We start from the raw sequence: 24,024 nt of genomic DNA on the forward strand, positions 1-24,024 counted from the left end.
TAACGAACTACACTCTAGTTCGTGTCTCTAATTTGCTTCAGCACTCTGTAACGAAATACATCCAATTCGTTATGCATATTTAACGAATCAAGACACGATTTGAATTTTAATTCGTTATGCATATTTAACGAATCAAGACACGATTTGAATTTTAATTCGTTATGCATATTTAACGAATCAAGACATGATTTGAATTTTGATTCGTTATGCCACGTATTAAGATAAGGGTAACGAATCAGCTGATTCGTTATTTAAATATCTAACGAATCTGTTTGATTCGTACATAGGGTACTTGGGGAAGCGTGTAATAATATAAAAGACAGGTTCCACGAACTGTCTTTCACTATTCATCTTCTTCCTTATATCAAAAGACACCCTTTTCAAATTTTTTCTCTGAATTTTCGACCTTCGAAATTTAAACTGTTGAGTAGATCACTGTGTTCGTAAGGTATAGATTATCAGTTCTTTGTGATTTTCGTCAATAATGACACTGGGTTGATAGGTTAATCATGTAATTTTGTTATGAGGGTTTTGAGTTTTAAAGCCTCTGCTTAATCGACATCATACTGTGTTATTTTCATTGATTTTGGCTTGATTATTGTCGGAATGGGATTCCGAGACTCTTGGTGGACTCTAATTAGTGTCTGATTATTGTTTGCTGGGTTGATTAAAGGGTTATGTTGTTGGGGGTTTAGGCTCTGTTAAAACTCCGAGTATACTTAACTTATATCATGGTGTTTAGCCTCAATCTCAACATCATGTGCTTCATGTTGTTTTTTCCGAGTTTACTACGACTGTTGATTCGGCTATCCAACGATAATTATGGATTAATTGATACTGAGTTCATATTGTTGCCTTTCAGTGTTCTTAATCTAATTTTGACTTTGACTATGAGAGTTAAAGATCAAGTCTTTATTTGACCATTCGTTAACCTTAGCGATTTGGAACTGCTTCGTGTCCAATTCGTTAAAGTTACATACGAATTAGCTCAGTGAATCATTTTATCAATGAATCAAGTTTGGATTCGTCAAAATTGGAACGAAATGGAATTTAGTTCGTTAATATTTATATGTAATTCGCTTGGTCTAATTCGTTACCTATTTACATGATAGCGAATCACTTGATTCTTTACTTGCCTGTAACGAATCATAGTGATAATCTAACGAATGACATTTTATTTTTAATTATTAAAATTAATTAATAAATTGTTTCAACCGTCTAAACGCGTTAATGTATTAATTTACACACGACATATAAAATTAAACACAACATATAGAGATACATATATATATATATATATATATATACATATATATATATATATATATGTTAACTGTAAATTATATCTACACATTACTTATGCTTGCTTAAATTCTATTCAGTAAAATGGCTGATCAATTGAATCAAGATCCACCGGCTGTTGATCAAGGTTATCAAGAACAACCACCACAAGAGCAACCACCACAAGAACAACCACCTCAAGCACAACAGGAAGAAGTTATTTTATTACCATATGACACAAAGCCCAACATCTGTGCTTATGTTGATCAAGATGTTGCTGATGTTGCTGCGTTTGGAGCTATGTTAACTTTCTTAAGACGTTCAGTGATACATTATGCAATCACTACTCGACCTAAAGTTTATCTGAGCATTATTAGGCAATTTTGGGATACTTCTGAGTATGATGAGGTGGAGAATCACATTCGAGCCATGATAAATCAAACAGTTATTACAATTGATGTGAAAGTGATTCGCCGTGTGCTTCGTTTTGGTGACAATGATGACAACCCAAGTGAATTTGATAAGCAACTGATCAAGGGTTTGTTTACTCGTTTACGTTACAGTGGGGGTATTGATGAATCTATGTTGAACAAGAATGGACTACGCCCACCATACAAGTATCTTCTACATGTCTTGATTCATTGTATGAGTGGTCGTCGTGGTGGATTTGATCAATGCAGAAGCAGTGTGCAATCAGCTTTCGTTGCACTTATCCTCAACAAGCCTTTTAATTATTCTGAGCTTGTCTTCGATCATCTGAAAGAACAGGTTAAGCAAACGACTCAGAAGAAGAAATTTCAAATGTATCCGCACTTTCTACAACTGATCATTCAAGAATTGATACCCAATTTAGTTATTGATCAATCACTGGTGCATGATGTGCTTTCTATGGAACACATGACGGTCGACACTTTACGACGAATGACGATTTACCGTAAGGAGAGGCCACGGGACAAACGAATGATTGGTCATATCATTAACCTGGATTATGTATGTCTTCCCGAGGATCGCTGGATCCATGATGATTCGGATTCCAAGCGTGAGGGAGGAGAAGGTGGGAACGATGGTGATGATGGAGATGATGGTGGTAATGAAGGTGGAAATGGTGGTAATGGTGATGTAGCTCTGAGAGAACAACAGGTTGCTGTTGAAGCTGCGTTGGCTGCTACCATTGCAGCTCAACGAGAAAGGAAACAAAAGGGTAAAGCACCAGCTTCTGAAGTTCCGGCAAAGAGACGAGTATCAGCCGGAGTTGGTGTAATTATTGGTGTTCCACCGCCTCGTACTGCAATTCCTCAACGCCCGGTTGTGCCAACTACTACTAGCACTTCGGCGCTTACATTGACAACGACAATGGTACCTCATGAGCAGTTGGGTATGATTCCACAGATGGCCTTAACTGAGATACCGATGCCTTCTGCTACACCATCTGCTGTTCCTCCAACATCGTCAATGAGGCCTCCTCCACCTAGTGCTCTCTCATTTATGAGAATTACTCGGCCTCAAGGACCGATCCAACCAGTTCATCCATCTCTGTACAACATGCCACCGAACCATCAGACAGATATGCTGTTAAATCTTCTTCATCTGTATGAAAACCAAATGTCTGCTGACCGTCAGAATCAAGAACGTTTATTGGAGAATCAAAGACGGATGATGAGTTATATTTCATTTTGTCAAAAGGAGACTAAAGAGCTACGTGCGATTGTTGAGTCTCACGGGGTGAAAATGAAGGAGCAAGAGGATCTAATTTTGCAGTTGACTTGAAAAGAGGATGCCTTAAAGAAACTCAAGAATGATGAACAAGATCCTGACAAGTCTGGTGCAGGAGGTGAGCCTAAACAAACGCACGGCTCATCTTCTGGTACTGGTACAAGTGGCGGTGATGATTCGAGTAAACAGATTGTTGAGTATCAGGATTCAACTGCTGTTAAGCCAATTGAAATGATTGAAGCCAACACTGTGATATTTGTAGATGGATCGGGGGTGGTTAGAAGTGTGGTGAACAGGGATGAGATTGAGGTTGGTGAGTTTGTTGATAAATCTCTTACACGGGAAAAGATTTCAATACTGCTAGGGATAAATGATGAACAGTTGACCGTGTTAAAGACAGAGCCTGACATCGAGGTGGTGAATGAGGAAGGTATAACAGATGATAAATGAGTACGGATTTTATTTATGACAATGAGGAAGTTGAGATGGAGGATGTGACTGCTGAGGAGTATCCTGACTTGTTTCAACATAAAAATGTTGATCAAGGTGCTCCAGTGTTTAATGAGAAGATTGTAAAAGAAGCAGAAGATCATCTCGAGAAGAAATCTAAGGGTAAACAAGTTGCTGACTTTGTTGATAGAAGATTCGACCCAAAGATTGACCCATCTATTGAGGAGATTAACAGTTGGTTTGTTCATCAAGACCAAAGGATTGGAAAGATTATCAACACTCACAGGTATGTTGATAAAGAATCGCAAGAATCCATCGCACGTGCCAAAGCAAATCAAAAGACTACTTTCAAGGCCTTGTCGAAAGTTCAAGGTGATATCGTTTCTTGGCTTTACGATTCTGAATTAAAAGTATGCATTGTTAAATGGGAGAAGGGCGTCCAGTATTACGAAAGGATGTCTGACCTTCTCTCATTACCGATATGGGATGTGCGCACTTTGGCGTATCGTCCATTTATTAATCGTGGTGGGAATAACCAGGCCAGTTGGTTTCACCAACACTTGCTTTTTGAAGTAAATCACGGGTTCAAATTTTTCAAACCACAGATTCCAATCCGCAAGCGTCTCTATGAGATTGACCCAAAGACTGGATGGAAGAAGTTGGTTCTTAAGGTAAAACCGCCGAAAACAATGAAGCGTGTACCGGTGAAGATGATGAACCAACACATGTGGTTATCTTTCAACCGCTGGTACTGTGACAACAAAACCGGCGAGGTCGTCATTGTGTTGGGTAAGGGTTTGAAGACTGAGCTGATTAAGATCATTGACCCGATGTGGTTGGTGAATTTAACCGAGACAGACAATGATGTGCTACACAAGAATCAGATTCTGATTGAGCGAAGTGAAGACTATGACCTGGCTATGCAATTCCAACGCGTTGTGCGTGTTTGTTATGAAAATGGAATTCATATTTGCAGAGACTGGCAGTCCAAGCGCTTCAAGTAATTTATAGATAAAGAGCTCAAGATGAGGGGGTGTCTATTAGCGCACGGTTTTGCGTCTCGAGTCTTTGTATTTATCTTTAGCGTATTTGTCTTTTTGTTTAATGTAATAAAATATTATATATCTTGTAGTTCGCTAATTTAGTAGCCTAGTTCGCTAAGGATGTTTAGCAAACTAGATATAAGTAATATCCCTCTGATTGGTTAAGAATGTTTAACGAATCAAGAGGCGATTTGCTAATTTATTTCGTTTAATGTATGTAATGAGTTGGGTGTTAGTTCGTTAGGGGATGTTAGCGAACTAACCCCATCCTCTATTTATAGGTGAACATTGTTCACATTTAATCTAAGTTTTGAGAGATAATTAACGAAACTCTGTCCAAATCGCTCTCGATCTTCATCTTAACATTATTCATACATATATACACTAATACTGATAATACATATAACATATAACATATATAATCAAACGTAATTATGTGCTAGATCCATGATATAGGATTAATATTATTCATACAGATCTGAGATCTGTTTATAGTTAACGTATTAGATCCGTGTTCAAACAATCCCTTTGTGTTTTCCCTCGGATTGTAAGGTTTATTCATGAATGTTTGATTGAATGTTTATGAAACTTCTGAGATAATAGTTTGATCTTATTGATTTCATTATTATGGTGGTTATGCATTGATTGATAGATTCTTAGTTTATTGAATTCGTATTCTAGATCGTCAGTTCTTGGTGCTTTACGCAATCGAGATTAATCGGGAGGGATTCAGGGTAGGATAAACTAATTGGTTTTTGAGTGATTACCTTGCGTTGTATAATCCAAGTACTTGATCCTCAATTATCGCAATCGTTTACATAAGAATGAACTTTATTTATTGTTCATCTCAGTTTAAACATTAACTTTGGCATTCATAGAAACTTGAAACCGAGGGAAGGCATATTTTCTCTTATTGTTTTAAAACTCGTTAAATTGCTTTCAGTTCTTTTTTCGTTAATCAAATCAACCAACAAAATACTTGAGTTTATTTTATGCATTTAGTTTAATATAGATTAATTACAAAGCTACTTAGTAACACATTTTCAATAAACTCTATGTGTTCGATACCCGTTTACCACTATCTAATTAGTTGTATTCGGTTTATTTTTGAGTGAGTCTTCGACCTCACGTCAAATTTTGGCGCCGTTGCCGGGGAGTAGTGCGCAACGTGTGTTAGCTTTAGTAGTTTTTGTTTGTTATTTTCGGGTTTACGCTGGTTGTGTTAGTGTGCAGGTACCTACAGGTGTATGCATACATAAGGCTCTAACAAGTCATCAACACTAGTTATCGATCATGAGATTGACAGAACACTTCGAAGAAACTGAGTCCTACATAGAGAGAACAAGCTTCTTGGTTCTCCAACCACATCAAAAAGCACCATGGATTCACCAGCTCCCACTTCGGGTCAAACAATCCCAACCACACCTCCACCAAATCCACCTCCACCGATCACTACTGCTATACCTACAACATCAAGCGAATTGAACCAAACTCACACAATCGAACCCATAGCTGCTCATTACACTTACTCAACATCATCCACATTGCCATCTATTTCCAACCTTTTTCCTACCATTGGTGCATCGTCATCTCAACAAAACCAACAACCAACCTTTCAAAAATCACAATCAAGCTACCAATATCAACCCCCACCTTTCATGCAACATTCAAGAACACAAGGTGACGGATACGGATATGGGTTTGACAGTGAATTTGAGGGGTATGAAGTGGAAAGTTACTACGTGGGAGGTGATGGAAGCAAAAGGGTAAATCCGGAAAATTTTGGTTATGGTCAATAGCAACAACCAGAACCGTTGCAAGAGCTCAATAGACAACCATTACCTGTTGTTCAAAAACAAGCCCAACAACAATCGGTTGTTGTTCAACAAGTTCAACCGCACCAGTTATTCAACAACCATAAGCTCCACAACAAGGGCAACAACAAGATCAATAGTTTCAACAACAAATGCCCCAACCACAATTTCAACAATTTGCACCTCCAAGTCCCGTTTACAGGCAAATGGGTCAACCAAGAGTACCAATGGGGGTACCAAGAAGGCATGCAAGAGAGATGATAAGGGGTATTGAAGCTCATTTATGACCGGTAATTACTAATAATCCATCCCTGGTGGTTATTCCTCACAATCAACAAGGGAGGACATTTGAAGTGAGAACCAATTCCCTTCAAAGTCTCCCGAAGTATAAGGGTCTAGCAACGGAGGAACCTTAATTTCACTTGGAGGCATATGACTCCATTTGCAATACAATTTGGGGTCAAGGTTTTACATCGGATGAAGTTAAGTTGGTCCTCTTTCAGTTTTCGTTGGAAGACAAGGCAAAGAGATGGTTTTACACTTTGCCTTCCGCATCTATTTATACTTGGGCCGAAATGCAACAAAGATTTTTGGAAGAATTCTACATGGCTCAAAAGACCAATTATGCGAGAAGGAGTTTGAGAACTTTCCAACAACAATCAGGTGAGATGTTTCATGAAGCATTTGAGAGGTTCAATATGATGATCAAGAATTGTCCTTATCATGGTATTGCGCTTTGGGTGTTGTTAAATGCTTTTCATGAGGGATTGAGTATGGAGGATGAACGGGATTTGAGGTCGATCACAAATGGTACATTTGGTACCAATTATGAACAAGATGATTGGGCATATTTGGAACAAATGGCGGTTACATCGAAGAGAAAGGCCCAAACCGGAAGAAGAGCAAGACCGACGATTGGTAGACCACAAGTGCAAGCCGTGGAAAAAGGAGGGGTACAAACCACTAATCAAGTAATTGATGTTTGTACGAATTGTAACGAGTTGGGTCATGCTTCGGAGGTATGTGCGGTGGGTCAAGTACAAGTAGAAGATGTGAATGCACTTCAAGGGGGAGGTGGTAGGAATTACAACATGAACTCCAATACTTACCACCCCGGGTTAAGAAATCATCCAAATTTTCGTTATGGAAATCCGGCTACTCAATCCAACCCGAACTTTCAAGGAAATCAAGGAAATTATGTACCTCGCCAACAATATAATAACCAAGGTAATTTTCATGGCAGGAATAATCAAGGGTTCCAAGGTCAAAGTGGGTCCGCGGGTCAAGGTTCATTGAGTGGAAATGAAGTTATGGACATGTGAAGATGATGCAACAAGATATGCAACGGAGAAATCAACTTGATGAAGTGCACATGCAAAAGGATGAAATCTGGAACAAAGCCATCCAATCCTTGACCACTCAATTGGGTCAACTTGCAACTGATGTGGTGAATCAGAAGAAAAACAGCTCGAGCTTAAAGAAGGGGAACAACGTGCATATTAACGCAGTAAGTCTTTTACCTAATTTTGAAATTTCTAGTGTTCAAAGTGATCCAACACCACATTTTGTTGAGAGGGTGGTGGAAGATATTTGTGATGAGATTGAAAATGTGGGTAATTATGAAACAATTTTTCAAAATAACTCTTAAGTACAACCGAATGAAACATCTTTTTGTGAAAATTGTTCTTTTGATAAATGTTTAAATGACAAACTAACCAAAATAAGGGATGAGAGGGTTGATAATATATTATCCCGAGTAAACTTCAAGACCCAGGAGTGCCCCTTTTATCAATCCAAATTGGTGAATTTAAAACTGATCGGGCACTGCTAGATCTTAAAGCTTGTGTTAGTATCATGCCCGGTAGATTATATGATTGCTATGAGTTTGGTCTGCTAAAAAAAGTAAAAACCACCGTGGTATTAGCGGATCATACACATACACTTCCCCGAGGCATGATATATAATGTGATGGTACATGTGGAAGATTTATGTTACCCAGTTGACTTTTTAGTGCTTGATTGTGCTAAAAATGTAACTAACACGCAACCCACGGTCATATTGGATAGACCCTTCCTTGCCACTTCACTTGCAGTGATTGATTATGCTAAAGGGATATTGGGAATTAAATTTGGGAATCGTGATAAACGGTTATTATTATTTGAAAATACTACTGACACTATTGTTGACAAGGAAAGCCTGAAGGCGGATTTTTTTTACCAAGTGTGTATCCTTGAGCAAGGATCACACAAAATTGGAGTGTTTTGTGATTGATAGGTTAGTTGAGAAGAAAGAAGTTGAGCATCAACAGACTGAGAATGTGGTAGAAAAAGGTGGCTGACCAAGGAAGACGAAAGTTAGACATCCACCTAACCTAAATGATCCAGGGTGGAGATTGAGGATGTTCGGGCCCGACCCTGGTTTGCTGGAAAACTGGCAACAGTTGCCTGAAAAAAAGCATGGTGATAACGAGAAGGCTGCACGGGAGTGGGCCAGTCACCCACCTTGAATGTCATAAAGTTTCAAAAAGGTGGTAATTGTGCATTTTGTATATTTTTATTTTTATTTTGCATTATAATTTCTAGTTTGATTGATATTAATGATATTTTAAGCGTACCATCTTAGCAAAAACCAAGTGTGGGGAAGTTCTTATGGATTTCTCTTCGACACTGTGTTGGGTGTAGGGCAATTTTCATGTTTAAAAAAAATAAAAAAATAAATAAAAAAAATGTGCCAAAACCATACATTGGGGACAATGTATCCCAAGGTGGGGATGTGGAGATATTTTTGAGAAAATTTCAAAATTTTTGAGAAATTTTTTGTCTGTGGTTCAAAATATGTGTTGAGATAAAGGTTTATTTTCATGGTCATAATTCCCGTGTGCGAGTGTTGCCAAGTTTTAAAAGAAATGGTAATAGATTTTCAGCAAAGAGTGACATGTTTTTGGTTATTTATTTCACGTAACATGCCGGTAACAAATTTTAGGCTGGAACTTTATTCCACGGGTTTTCATGGTTGGATTTATTTGAAGATAGCAGTGTGACCCTTCTTGTTAGAACTTGTGTAATGAATGCGTTCCGAGACCTTAGCTTGGCATTAGTGCAAAAATGATAGAGGCCTTTAGGTATAGCCTCGTCTAGATGAGTGCGAGTGTGGTTTTGGGGGTTTGGCCTCATACATTATACATATGAGCGTCGTTAACGACAGAGCGGGGGGTTGGTTCCTTTAGAAGCCATTTCTTGGACTTATTGTTTATCAATCAACCCCGTTGTTAAATTTGCGAAACGATCCGACTTAGTGGTTATTTCTTGTAATTGTATTGTTGTTGGTAATTGATATGAGTATTTGGTATTATGTTTGTTAGAATGTTGAGAGTATTTCAATAAAAAATAATGAGATTCATTATTTAAAGTATGGAGATTCAAAAAAAAAAAAGAAAGAAAGAAAGAAAAAAAGAGAAAGAAAAAGAAAAAAAAAGGTTAGTGGTGTATATAGTTGTTTATTTTATTTTTATGTTTTCTTAGAATGTATGTAATAAGCCGGATCGAATGCCTGAGCTACTTTCAATATTCCCATTCCGTACCCGAACACTTGGCCCCGTTACAACCCATAATAAGCCCTCTTGATTTGTGTGAGTGTCTATACATTCATTAGGTGGAGGTTCGATAGTTACACAAGCTTATTATTGTAGATTGGCACACGTGCATTTGGGTGGACTAGCGCATCATGCTAGCTTTGAGAAAAGTATTGAGTGGAAAGTTTGAGAAGGGTGTGTTGCGTGAAAGAAAAACAGGAAACGTGTTAGGTATGGTTGAGTTTCTAGGTTTGATAAATAAATGCCTTAATAGTGAAATTACGAAACATGTGGGAATAGGATATCACTGGGGACCTTAATCGAAATGCATTTGGTTGAATAGGTTAATGTTTAACTTTGAACGATTGAGTTGCTTGAGGGCAAGCAACGGGTAAGTGTGGGAATGTGACGGGTGGTCCATTGGACAACCCTTAAGTGATATAAGACCTTTAATAATCATGCATATAATTGTTTTATTTTGTTGAACTATTTGACCGTGGTTACTCATATAATTTCAGGTAGAAGGAGATAGAGGATGAAATCACGAGAACGTGAGAGAAAACGGCAAAGAAAACGAAGTTGAAACGACAAAGTTATGAACATGTGTTTATCAACACGTGTTTATCCCCTTCGCCTTTGACACTTTTGGTTTCTTAGCTCCGGATGCCGTGGACCTTTTGAATAGGGTTCAGAAAGTTGTGTATAGTAATGTATCAGCCCATAAGAATCAAAACTTTGTTTTTAGTCTGATTGGGTTTGCTATCCAAAAGGGGGTTGTGGCGCAGCTTGTTGCCCGCTTACCTGCCACTTCATTGTAAATCTTTTGGATGTTTCTATGAAATATAAAAGGGATATTGTGATCCAAAAAAAAAGTTATGAAGAAAACAAGGATGCAAGAATGGAAGCCATCATAGCTTACGGTGGCCACCGTAAGCTACGGTGGGATCTGAAGAAAGCACACCGTATGGCAGTTTTAAGCCACCGTAGGGTATTTGGAAGCCACCGTAAGCTACGGTGGCCACCGTAGCTTATGTTGTGAGAGTGTTTGTATTTAGGTTGGTGCAAGAAATGATTTGGCAAAGGGGGCCTTTTATAGCCAACCAGTTTTTAGGCATGGCCACGTGCTTGTAGAAGCACGGTCCCGTGTTTTTGGTCTGACAATTATGTTACAAACCAGTCTGACTAAGATTTTTGCAGCGAAGACTCCGGCCCGCACTTTGTAGCACGGGACCGTGCTTCTAGGAGCACGCCCCCGTGTTTTAGAAACACTAATATATATATATATACACATTTTTTTTATTTTTTTTAGGAAAACAACGGAACATATTTACAAGGCCTAGTTTAACGAAGGTCTTGGCCAGACCTTTCTATTGGTATCTTTATTGGTTTGGGCGGAGGATTAATACCTCCGAAACTTCTTCGAATGGGCCATCGATGTATGGTTTTAACCGATGTCCATTGACTTTGAACCAGCGGCCATTTGAATTTGAGATCTCAACTGTCCCATAGTCAAAGACTGATTCAACTACGTATGGACCTGTCCAGTGAGATTTTAGTTTTCCTGGAAAAAGGCGTAGACGCGTGTTGTATAACAACACTCGATCGCTTATTTGAAACTTCTTGTTTCCTTTCAAATGTGCGTCGTGTAAACGTTTAGTCTTTTCTTTGTAAGCCCAAGAGTTTTCATAGGCAGTGTCCTAAGTTCCTCTAGCTCGTGAATATGATCTTCCCGGTTTTTACTGGTGGATTTCAGATCGAAATTCACTGATCTGAGAACCCAATAAGCTTTGTGTTTTAGTTCTACGGGTAGCTGACATGCTTCCCCATAAATGAGTGTGAAAGGTGTTGTTCCTATGGGGGTTTTGTAGGCTGTCCTAAGGGCCCACAAAGCGTCATCTAACATTTCCGCCCATTTTTTGCGATTCATTCCTATAGTTCTTACAAGGATCCTCTTAATCCCCCGATTCGAGACTTCTACTTGCCCACTAGTCTGAGGGTGATATGGTGTTGTCAATCGGTGGTTAACTCCATATCTTGCTAAGACTTTGTCCATTAGTGCGTTCCAGAAGAGAGTACCTCTGTCGCTAATCAGGGCTTTCGGAGTACCGAAACGTGAAAATAACTTTTTTCAGAAAACGTACAACTACTCGAGCATCATTTGTTGGAAGAGCTTGTGCTTCTACCCATTTAGATACGTAGTCGACTGCTACAAGGATGTTCTTATTTCTGAATGAGTTAGGAAATGGGCCCATGAAATCACTTCCCTATACATCAAAGACCTCACATATTTGAATGCTCTTTTGAGCAATCTCATTTTTGGTTGAGATATTTTCGGCTCTTTGACAAGCATCGCATGCTTGGATCAAAGCATGTGTGTCCTTATATATGGTGGGCCAGAAAAATCCTACATCAAACACTTTCCTAAACGTGGGTGGCGGCACTATGGTGCCCACCAGTAGGTCCTTTATGATAGTGTTTGAGGATATCTAAAGCTTCCTTTTCCTGATACACACCTACGAAAAACCTGATCGACACTTATCCTAAACAAGTATGGATCTTCCCAGAAATAGAACTTAAGGTCAGAAAATAATTTCTTCATCTGTTGATGAGTTAGCCCTTTTTTCAGGATTCTACAAGCCAAATAGTGTACCATCCCGTTTTCGAGTTCGGTTAATAAAATGAAAATATGAGTTACTATGGGACAGGCTAGTGTTGGGTTAAATGGATATGGGTTATGGACTTGGGTTATGAAAGAAAGAAGGAAATACCATGGGCTTAAGCCCATGATCCATAATTATATAAGTCATAATCACCCATTTAATCATTCATTTCACACATATTCCATACACCACCAAAACACACACTTAAGCTCTCTCTCTAATTTCTCTCCTTCTCTCTAACCAAAACATAGAAGAAGAACCGATCCCGACCCAAGGTAATTATAGTATGATGTTGTATGAGCTTAAACCCGTTAGATATGGTCACGAAACGACGAGCCGACACCGTTAAACCATTGAAGTCACGAGATTCGAGTGGAATCGGGTATAAACCGAACCTAAGATGAGCTTAGGGATCACCCTAGCTCAGATCTGGATCGAACGGGGAGAAAAACGGTGAAAACGAGTCAAAACTCGTTTTTCCGGCGAAACCGCGTTTTTCCGGCGACGGTGCCGGAAGGCGGCGCCGGAAATGATTCGAGAATAAGGGAATGTCAGAGAATGTTCTGACATTCTCTGACCTTAGTTCGTTAACGGGGAGTTAACGAACTAGAGGTGATTCGCTAGTTGATTCGTTAAGGGAGGAAGGTAACGAATTACCCTTGATTCGTTATAGCCAGTTCGTTAGAAGAGATAACGAATTAGATGGACTAATTCGTTACATGGACTGGTTCGCTATGGACTGATTCGTTAAGGGTCCAGTTCGTTAGAGGGCTCAATTCGTTACAAGAACCAGTTCTTTATGATAGGCCAATTCGTTAAAGAGCCAAGTAACGAACTAGAAGTTTAACATAATGACAGAATGGTCCCTGGACTTAGAAAAAAATGATTTAATTACAAAGAAGTCATTGGGCTTTTAAGTTAGCAAATTAATTAACGATTCAAAATTCTAATGGAAATGTGATAAGACAGTTAATGGAAAATGTGATAAGACAAATTAATTATCAGCTCGACCCCAGCCAGGGGCTCTACCCCTTGGACCCTGCTAGGGGCTAACGACCCTAGAACCCCACTGCCAGGGGCGCTGCCCCCGGACCCTCTTTCATTGGGGGTTATAGTTAAACTAGAAATACGATAAGGGTAGCGATAGATAATTGATACGTGTAATTGTTATACAGTTAATCGTGCACAGCTAAAGAAGGGAATAACTATTTACGGTGAACGTAACCGCGTTCAGGTGAGTTTCTTGCCCCACTTCCTTGTTATGTTTTTGGGGTTGTGTGCATACTCGATGTGATAGTTAATACACTTACCTTAAATGGTAAGTGTATGCTTAGTATGATGTATGAATGATGATTGCTTGACGGTGCGTGAACGATCTTCAGATATTGCATGTACCGTCAGGTGGTAGTTAAAGTGATGATTTATATATATGATGTATGACTGATGTATGTATGAATATATATGATGTATGAATGAATAAGTACGAAGTAAGTATGGTATGTTGACGGTACGTGAACGCTCTTCGGAGATTGCACGTATTGTCAAGGAAAATATGTAAAAGACAGGTATGTTACAGTAGCATGAATTAAAGGGGACCAGACCCCGATTATATCTGTGAGGATAGGGACCAGACCCTAATAATATCTGTGATGATAGGGACCAGACCCTAATAATATCTGTGAGGATAGGGACCAGACCCTTATAATATATGTGATGGTAGGGACCAGACCCTAATAATATCTGTGATGTTGGGGACCAGACCCTTATAATATTTGTGAGATTAATGGCGGAAGGCTCTTTAAGTAGTATGGATAGTTATGTATGCAAAGCAAGGTATGAATAACGTACACACCTTCGGGCTCATGTGCAAGTATGAGAACATATTGTATGTTGTATGATTAACTAGAACTCACTCAGCGTAGCTGACTTTTAGTATGCACGCAAGTGAGTAGAATGAGGAAGATCGCTTGAGGGGAGGCACATGGCATGGACTTGAAGAAGCTGGCATCTCAAGGAAATGTTATGTTATTTTAAAGATAATGTTTTATGTTAAATGATTTGGAATGCTCGTTAAGATAAGAAATATGGTTATGTAATGAAATGGTTTGAATGTTTTTATTATTCCGCGAATTTTTTTATTAACTCTGATATTTAAAACTGTGTTTATGAGTAAATCCAACGTTAAAGTGAGGCACCGATAACGGGGCCTTACAAATAGTTTGGGAAATTGGCAAACCAAGGACTTTCATCCTCCTCTTGCATGACTGCTTGGATATGCATGAGAACTTCATGTGGAAAATTATCGTTGATAATTTCCTCCTGATGTTCTTTTGAAGCTGGGCATTCTAAGCGTGAAATATGGTCTGCGGCTACATTTTCTGCTCCCTTCTTGTCCTTGACTTCTATGTCGAACTCTTGGAGTAAGAGAATCCATCGGATAAGTCTGGGTTTGGTATCTTACTTGTTGAAGAGGTATCTTATGGCGGCATGGTCGGTGTAAACTATGGTTTTGGAAAGAACTAGGTAAGATCTAAAGTTTTCAAAGGCAAATACTACTGCTAATAACTCTTTCTCTGTTGTGGTGTAATTTTCTTATACATCATTAAGAGTTTTACTAGCATAGTAAATTGGGTGAAAATCTTTCTCTTTGTGTTATCCAAGTATGGCTCCAACTGCAAAGTCACTTGCATCGCACATGATTTTGAATGGAAGGAACCAATCGGGTGTAGTCATGATTGGTGCGTTGACAAGTTTGTATTTTAATGTGTTGAATGATTCAACACATTCTTCAGAGAAGACGAATGGTGTGTCTTTCTCCAGAAGTTTGGTCATGGGTCTAGCAATTTTGGAGAAGTCTTTTATAAAACGACGATAGAATCCTGCATGACCTAGAAAACTTCTAATGACTTTTACTTAAGTTGGTGGCGGAAGTTTAGAGATGGTTTCGATTTTTTCCCTATCAACTTCTAGTCCTTCTTGAGATATCTTATAACCGAGAACAATGCCTTCTTTAACCATAAAGTGGCATTTTCCCAGTTGAGTACTATATTTACTTCTTCACACCTAGCTAACATTCTGTCTAGGTTTTTCAGACAATGATTGAATGAGTCTCCGAAGACTAAGAAGTCGTCCATGAAAATTCCATAGAGTGTTTGATAATATTATGAAATATGGCCACCATGCAACGTTAGAAGGTGGTCGGAGCACTACATAGTACAAAAGGAATTCTTCAGTAGGCGAAGGTTCCATACGGACATGTAAAGCTGGTTTTCTCCTAGTCTTCAGGAGAAACTGGAATTTGAAATTATCCGGAGAATCCATCAAGAAAACAGTAGAACATTTTTCCAGATAAACATTCAATCATTTGATAGATAAAAGGAAGTGAAAAATGATCTTTTCTTGTTGCGTCATTAAGCTTTCGGTAGTCAATGCAAACTCACCAGCCTGTGATGGTCCTCATCGAGATTAGCTCGTCCTTCTCGTTCATTACAACTGTCATTCCCCCTTTCTTGGGTACTACTTGAACTGGACTAACCCAAGGTGAATCTGAGATTGGGTAAATTAATCCGGCATCAAGAAGTTTTATTACTTCATTCTTCACCAAATCTTCCATGTTGGGATTGAGACGTCTTTGATGTTGGACCACGGGTTGTATTCTTCCTCCATGAGGATTTTGTGCGTACAAAAGGAAGGACTAATGCCTTTGATATCCATGATCTTCCATGCGATGGCCTTCTTATGGTTTTTGAGAACCTTAAGAAGTTCGTCTTTCACTTCTTTAGAAATGTGAGATGAAATAATTATTGGGACTTGAGAGTCTTTTTCTAAAAAAGCGTATTTGAGATGGTTTGGGAGTTCTTTTAATTCTAAGGCTGGTGGTTCTTCGATTGATGTTTTTGATTTTTCGTCGCATTCGGTGATCTCACATAATTCTTTTGTTGTTTCTTGATAGTTATCAATAGTATCGAGATCATCATGTTATAAAGAGGGTTTAGTGTTTGTATCAGTTATGATTAGTGTTTCTAATGGGGTGTTAATGGAAGATTTCCGCGCATAACAACTCACGATAGAATCGATGATGTCAACACAATATAATGTGTCATCGTGATGTTGCTGATGTTGCATAGATTTTCCTATGTCAAAAAGTGATAGCCTCGTCATTAACCCTGAGAGTGAGTTTGCCAGTGCAAACATCAATGATAGCCTTTGCAGTGACTAGAAAGGGTCATTCTAAAATCAAAGGTACACTTTTGTCTTCCTCCATATCTAGAATTACAAAATCCACTGGTAAAACAAATTTGTCAATTTTGATAAGCATGTTTTCAACAATGCCCCGAGAATATTTAACGGATCGGTCAGCTAACTGAATGCTCATGCGGGTGGGTTTTGGTTCTCCTATCCCTAGTTTTGTAAAAACCGCATAAGACATTAAGTTAATAGTAGCTCCTAGGTTGGCCAGGGCATTGCCTACAGATAAATTTCCTATGAGACAAGGGATGGTAAAGCTCCCTGGATCGGTCATTTTCGGTGGCAGCTTATTCTGGAGGAATGCTGAACATTCTTCACCAGGGTGACATGTGATAGCTCCTCCAACTTCCCCTTGTTGGTCAACACTTCTTTGAGAAACTTAGCATAATTTGGCATTGAGGAATGGCTTCGATGAAAGGGATGTTGATGTGGAGTTGTTTGAAGAGTTCTAAAAACTTCCCATACTGAGCTTCCAATATTTCCTACTTCAGCTGTCTAGGGTAAGGAATAGGTGGAACATAGGTTCGGACTGGTTCCTTAGGTTGTACGGTGCCTGTTGGAATCAGTATATCTTGTATTTTGTCAGGGGCTTCCTTCTCCATAGTTGGTTTTGAAATTGGTGAGGCAACAGTGGTCGTGCCACTTCTTAGTGTAACAGCGTTAGCTGTTGCATTTGGATTTGTGATTGTGTTGCTTGGAAGGGTGTCAGGTGGTCTTTCGGATAATTGTTGGGCAATTTGTCCGATTTGAGTTTCTATATTCTATATTGATGCTTGTTTACTTTTAAGGTCAGCTTCATGCTTCAACAGGACTCCACTGATATCAACAGATCTTGAGTCGGCCTTCTTTCTTGCTTCATTTGTTTTGGTCATGATTTAGATCAACATTTCTTCAATTTTCGAGTAGCTTAGGTTTTTATGGCTACTGGAACTTTGGTCTTGGAATTGTGGTTTAGGCTGGAAAGATTGATTCATCGGTCTCTTTTCGAATCCGGGTAAGGTTTTAGTGTTACTTCCGTCTTTCCAGCTGAAATTTGGGTGGGTGGTTTATCCAAACTGGATTGTAGTTGTTGCTAAAAGCGTTTTTTTGACGGGCGATGAAGTCGACTTCTTCCATAGCCATAATGACTTGTTTGCAATCACTTGTCTTATGAGTTCCTCCACAGGTGTCACAGGTGATCTTGGTCTTGGATAGTTCAGCTTGAAATTGTGCGAATGTTTTAGAAAGAGCTTCAAGCTATGCGGTGACAAGAGTGTTAGAATCGACGTGGTGCAATCCCTTATGTGTAGTTGTAGTTCTTGGTGGGTTATAAGCGAAACTCTTCTTTGCTACCTTCTCCATAACTTCAAATGCTTCGTTAGGTGATTTGGATCCCAGGTCTCCACCGGCGACTTGGTCGATGGCCTGTTTGTTTTAACTGGATTGTGCATCAAAGAAAGTTTGTACTTGTAACCATACGCTCAGTCTATGCTTTGGGCATCTTCTTAGAAGACATGCGTGTAATGAGTCATCATCATCGGTCCAGAATCCGGAAATGCTGGATCGATATTGGGCAGTTTTATCAGGCGGAAAGTAATAGAGGAGAAACTGTTCAACCATCTGGTCCCAAGTAGTGATGAAGCCAAAGGTAAGAGATTCTATCCATTCTAAGGCTTGACCCCTTAGAGAGAAAGGAAAGAATTTGAGTTTGATCTAATCTTCTGAACAGTTTTGAATTTTAAAGGTTCCGCAAATTCATAAGAATCGAGATATATGAGAAAGAGGGTCTTCGTCGAGGAGATCATGAAATTGAACTGATTATTTCACCATATGAATGGCACTTGATTTGATTTTGAAATGTTCGGTGATATCGGGTGGAGCCACTCCAATGCTGTAGCCTTCGAAAATTGGCTTCGCATACTGGCTCATGTTTGGTTCATTGTTTTGTGCTTCCATCATTTCTTCGGTTTGATTTCCTCCTGATGTCGTGGCGTCTACTGACTCGTCTTTGATTGTTTCGACGATTTCTAGAGTCTGTTTACGTGCTCGTCGACGAAAGAGTCATTTCGGTTCAGAAGTTGGAGAAACAAGCTCAGGTCCGAATGTAGAGGACATACATGGGGTTAATCAATAATTAAACTATTTAAATTAAAAGGTTAGGCTAAAGTTAAGCTAAAAGTTAGTCTAATGTATTTTAAAACTAAATTAAAGTATAAATTAATTAAGGTAAAGTAAAGGTTATGCTAGCCTTAAAAATATATAAAATAATATAGTAGAAAATAAAATAAAAAAAAAAACTTAAAACTTTGTACAATTATAAACAATAATTAAATTAAAACTTGGATCGTTCTTAGAAACGTACGGTGTCCCCGGCAACGACGCCAAAAATTTGATGTGTGTGTGCTAGTGAGGTGGTAAAATATTATAACTGGTTAGAGGATGGGAGATTTTAGCTTTGCACAAGTTCATGTTTTAAATTTATAAAGAGATTTCTACTAAAACTAAACACACACAGAATAAGAAAGTGTACCTATCGTATACGTAGAATACTATTAGTAAGAACCAAGTATCGATCCGTGGACACAAATGTTTCTAATAATGAATTTTTGTTTTAGTTCAATCGGAGAGTTTTAATCATTTTGGGGTTGATTTTCAAACTTTTTATAAAATATAAAAACTTATAAATAATGTATAGGTGACAAGAAGAGAAGTTCTAAACGAGTAGTTCAATTATATGAAGGTTACCATCTAAGATCAAGAATCCATTCCATTTATCCTTGATGATTATAAAGTAAACATGTGATAAACCTGTCGTGATAGTATATGATAGAATAGCCCCTCATTTCTAAGTGAGCATATCCTATGACATAAAAGGAAATAGCCTCTCATCAAGTAATACAAAGCTTCTTCATAGATTTTAGATGGTAAATGGAGTTTAGCTCATAATGAGCATTTTTATGAACATTATAAAAGATATAACAAACACATGATTAAACTAGAACAATCTAACCAAATATGGATGAATCTCCCTCCTTAATGATGATGATGGATTATGATGATGATGGATGATGATGGTAACCTCCAAGCCTTCAAACTCCTCACAAGATCTTCAATACAAGTGTAATGTGGGTGTTTTTATAAGAGAAACCGTTTAGAGATCTTCTTAAAGCACACCAAATGAGTCAACATGAGCCACTATTTATAGGCTGTCTGGAGGGAGAAGCACGGCCCCGTGTCCAGGTGTCCAGTTGCATGCTGTCAAATCGTACATGATGACTCACCACGGGGGCGTGTTTCTGAAGCACGGCCCCATGCTTTTTAATGACATGTGCTTTTACTTTTTTTCTTATCTAAAGGTGACCACGGCCCCGTGGTTGGTTGGGCATGGCTCGTGCTTTTGTTCCCAATATTTGTCTTTTCTTGTAGATTTTTGTCTTTTCTTGTGTTTAAAAGCATGGGGGCGTGGTTCTAGGAGCATGGGGCGTGGTTGAGGTTTTTCTTGGATTTTCTTTCGTTTTTCTTCGTCTTTTCACTTGTTTCTTCGTTTAAGGCTTGAGTTTACCTGAAATTTCATTTTAGTGTGATAAGTAGCCTTTTGAGCTAGTTTATTTTGATAGAAGTTGCAGTTTTTAGAGATTATTTGATGTTGAAAAGATGTATAATTTTATATACATCAATATGTATATATATATAGGAATAAATTCATATACATATATATTTACATATACGTACATACACGGACGAAAGATGCGAGAAACACCAATATTATAGTCGGTTTCTAATAAAGTAATTTATTTAATAATTATTAGTACTATTATATCATGTTCGAAACCCACGACCTGCCATCCTCTAACCCATGTCTTAACCAGGTGGGCTAACCAGCAACGTGCAACAAGGATCAGGATTGTTAAATAAATACAAACTTGATTCGAACATGATTTGATTATAAACCCTAACAATTATAATTGATTCAATTTGATATCTTTAATTGTTTAAACCTTAAGGCTTTTGATTATCACGTTAACGTGATCATAATGCACTATTGTGACACCCGGTAATTTCCCAATCCTATAAATTAGGTGATTGTGAATTTTAAGCGCGCTATGTTAGAATCAGCGCGGGCATTTGTTATATGCGCCCTGCGCGAGCGCGCTATGTTAGAATCAGCGCGGGCATTTGTTATATGCGCCCTGCGCGAGCGCGCTATGTTAGTCAGCGCGGGCATGTTATGTGCGCCCTGCGCGAGCGCGCTATGTTAGAATCAGCGCGGGTATTTGTTATGTGCACCCTGCGCGAGCGCGCCATGTTAAGAACCAGCGTGGGCATATGTTATATGCGCCATGCGCGAGTGTTTTGGTTTTATGTTTCCATAACTTTATATTGTCTAATGGGTTGACCGTCCCGCATGATGCTAAGGCGGGTGCATCCCAAAACGTTTATGCGCATGCGGAAAGGGAACTAACCTCCCCGCATGGCGGGAACATTGAGAGCTAGTTTGTCTGAAGCTCCAAGATGGAATTGACTTCAACATGACTGATCACTATGTTGAAATACCAAGACCACCTGGAGAATCTACAAATGAAACTCAATGTCCCTAACTGCGAGAAGGTTACGCACCTACCCGCAGCAAAGAAATGTCCTTCACGCAGAAAGCTATGCGCACAAAGTATACGCGCAGAACACTTAGTCTATTCTCCAGATGTAAGGAGATTATTTCCGCCCAAAAGGAAACAGTAGCGTGTTTCAGAGATTTCCACTTTTTACTGTACAACTGACAAAAGCACCTGAAAAAGCACACTGTAACATGAAAAGTCAACTGTCAGCCACCCTACTCCCACCAACCACAGACCTGCATGTCCTGTCCAAATCAAATCAGAATCTTTTATCCACTCCTCCACTTTTAAATAAATAATAATAATTTCCATACTTTATCATCATTACACCTAGATATGAAAAGATTACAATCCCCTAAAGCAAGGGATTGTGTTCCCTTGAGTTTGCCTATAAATATGTAACCTAAATTATCACCCAAAACACACTTCAAACTTCTCTCTTAAAGTTGCAAATTGCACTAATCATCGCCCAAGCATCCGTTTGATTTTCAATTCCGTTCCTGTTACTAGGTAAGCCGAGATTATAACCTTGAGATCTACTTTCCAACCCTTATATTCTCCTAATTCTTATATACTTCTTGTTATTTAATCGTATTCTAGACCTTCAATTCCGAGGCCAACACCAAGAAAACCCGAATCTCGATTAATCCCTTAACAAAAACCACAGGTGAGTCTCACAGCCCCTATTTTCACTATTTTCACTGTTTTTAAACTGTTTTCGGGGCGAGGGACACGTACTTAAATTACGATTTATCATGGTATACTTACAAGTTATGCAAACGATTGTGTTTAAATTATGTTTCATGATGAGCAATGCAAACGGTTATCTATGGTTTACGATGTATGTGCGCCAGAATTCGAGTAAGTGATCACTTTACCAGTGGAACTCTAAGGGTAGGGACTGCTGGTTTGATCCACCCACTCGTAGGGGTCGCACCTCTTTGCATGGACGAGTGCCTAGAATGGGGCAGTACTATGGGATTGAGCCCGCTCGTAGGGGTCGCACCTCTTTGCATGGACGAGCGCCTTGTTTTCCGGCACAACGTCCGCGCGTAACCCGCGGGACGGTATTATTGATTAGCTCGTAGGGGCAACGCCTCTTTGCATAGACGAGCACGGTTTTTCAAAAATGTCCACGCGTAACCCGCGGGACGGTATTACATTATTTTAGCTCGTAGTGGCAGCGCCACTTTGCATGGACGAGCACGTTTTCCAGAAACGTTCGCGCGTAACCCGCGGAACGGTTCTATCAGAAATATGTTGTCAGATCTATGTTTTCATACGGTTTATCAAGCATATGTTTAGACATGAAATCAGAAATGTGTTTCAATATGATTTTCGCCAAGACTATGATGCAATACGATTTATCAAGTTACTAAAACTTGTGAACTCACTCAGTTTATACTGATTCAAATGTTTTACGTGTCTTTCAGGAGATAACTAGGTAGCGCATGGAGTCACACTTAGAGCACCTCACGCTGAACATCTAAAACTAGCTTTTTGGAAGATTTTAGTTCTATCCCTTCGATGCGCGTGGTTGTTCCCGCCGCGCAAGGGGATATGGCGTGGAAATCTTCAACAGTTTTTATACTTGGATGTTTTTATGTAATTTTTTAAACAATGTAATGTATTTGTATTAAACATTTCATGCGCAATGAAAATCTTACTTTGAATGTTTGCAATGGCCCGTGCTTAATTATCAATCCCCACTCGCGCGCGCCCGGCTGTTTCCGCCGTTCAGGGCCGGGTGTGACAACTATTAATTACCTCAGAGGATGACCAGAAGAGGGTGTAATGTGTAACACAGTTGCTGGCCAAAACAGGCGATGAATGATAATCAAACAATGACGAAAACTTAATTAAATATGGGGTCAATGTCGGCTAGGTTTTGGAGATCGTAACTGCTAATTTAATTGAATAATTATCAATGATTCGTGTTCAACCAGATCCTTTAGATGTCGGTCACGTATTTAGGAAAAAAAACGAATCATAATTGATATTATTAACACGTTAAGATCGTTGGTTAGGCCGAAAATAATATAACTACGATATTTACAAGATAAATTGTCCAATATAAAGCGAAAATTTTGGTCCAAGTAATCAATTGAACAATCGGGTATAAGTAACTGAATATGGATCGGGTTAAAGGGTTTGTTATACAGATTTTGAAGATGTGTTATAACAAAATATTCATTTTAAGTTCCTGAGGTCTGAGAATGGCACATAAAGGGATTAATCTTTATATCTTGGGTTGAAAATGACAAAATAATAAAGATATAATTATAATTAAATAAATAATAATATATTAATCAATTTAAACTCAATAATGCAATATATTTATTTAATGAAATAACCCGCGAGTCGGGTAAAAATATAAATTCGAAAACCCGAGTTGTTACACGAAATTCGGATATCCGAACATATCGGGTAGTGGATTTCACTATTCGAACTTCGAATATCCGTTCAGATAGTGAACCGGATATCCAAAATTCTAAAAATAGCTTTAAATTATAAAACAAGAGTAAACAGCACACAACATCTCATCTCAAATTCAAAAAGGACTTTCATAGTTCCATGGATCCACCACGTTCTCTTATCTCAAATACAACAATACATTGACGACCACCACAATCTTCGGCAACGAACTGCTGG

At 38.8% G+C, this 24,024-nt stretch overlaps 1 pseudogene; it reads left to right on the plus strand.

Moving 5' to 3' along the window:
* Positions 1–1,386: 1,386 nt before the first annotated feature.
* LOC143589028 (uncharacterized) overlaps positions 1,387–24,024 on the plus strand; it is a 44,846-nt pseudogene continuing 22,208 nt past the window's right edge.

The sequence above is a fragment of the Bidens hawaiensis genome, unplaced genomic scaffold, assembly GCF_021521415.1.
Source record: "Bidens hawaiensis isolate Kalapana, Puna unplaced genomic scaffold, B.hawaiensis_p1.1 tig00037167_1, whole genome shotgun sequence".
NCBI classification, from domain to species: Eukaryota; Viridiplantae; Streptophyta; class Magnoliopsida; order Asterales; family Asteraceae; genus Bidens; species Bidens hawaiensis.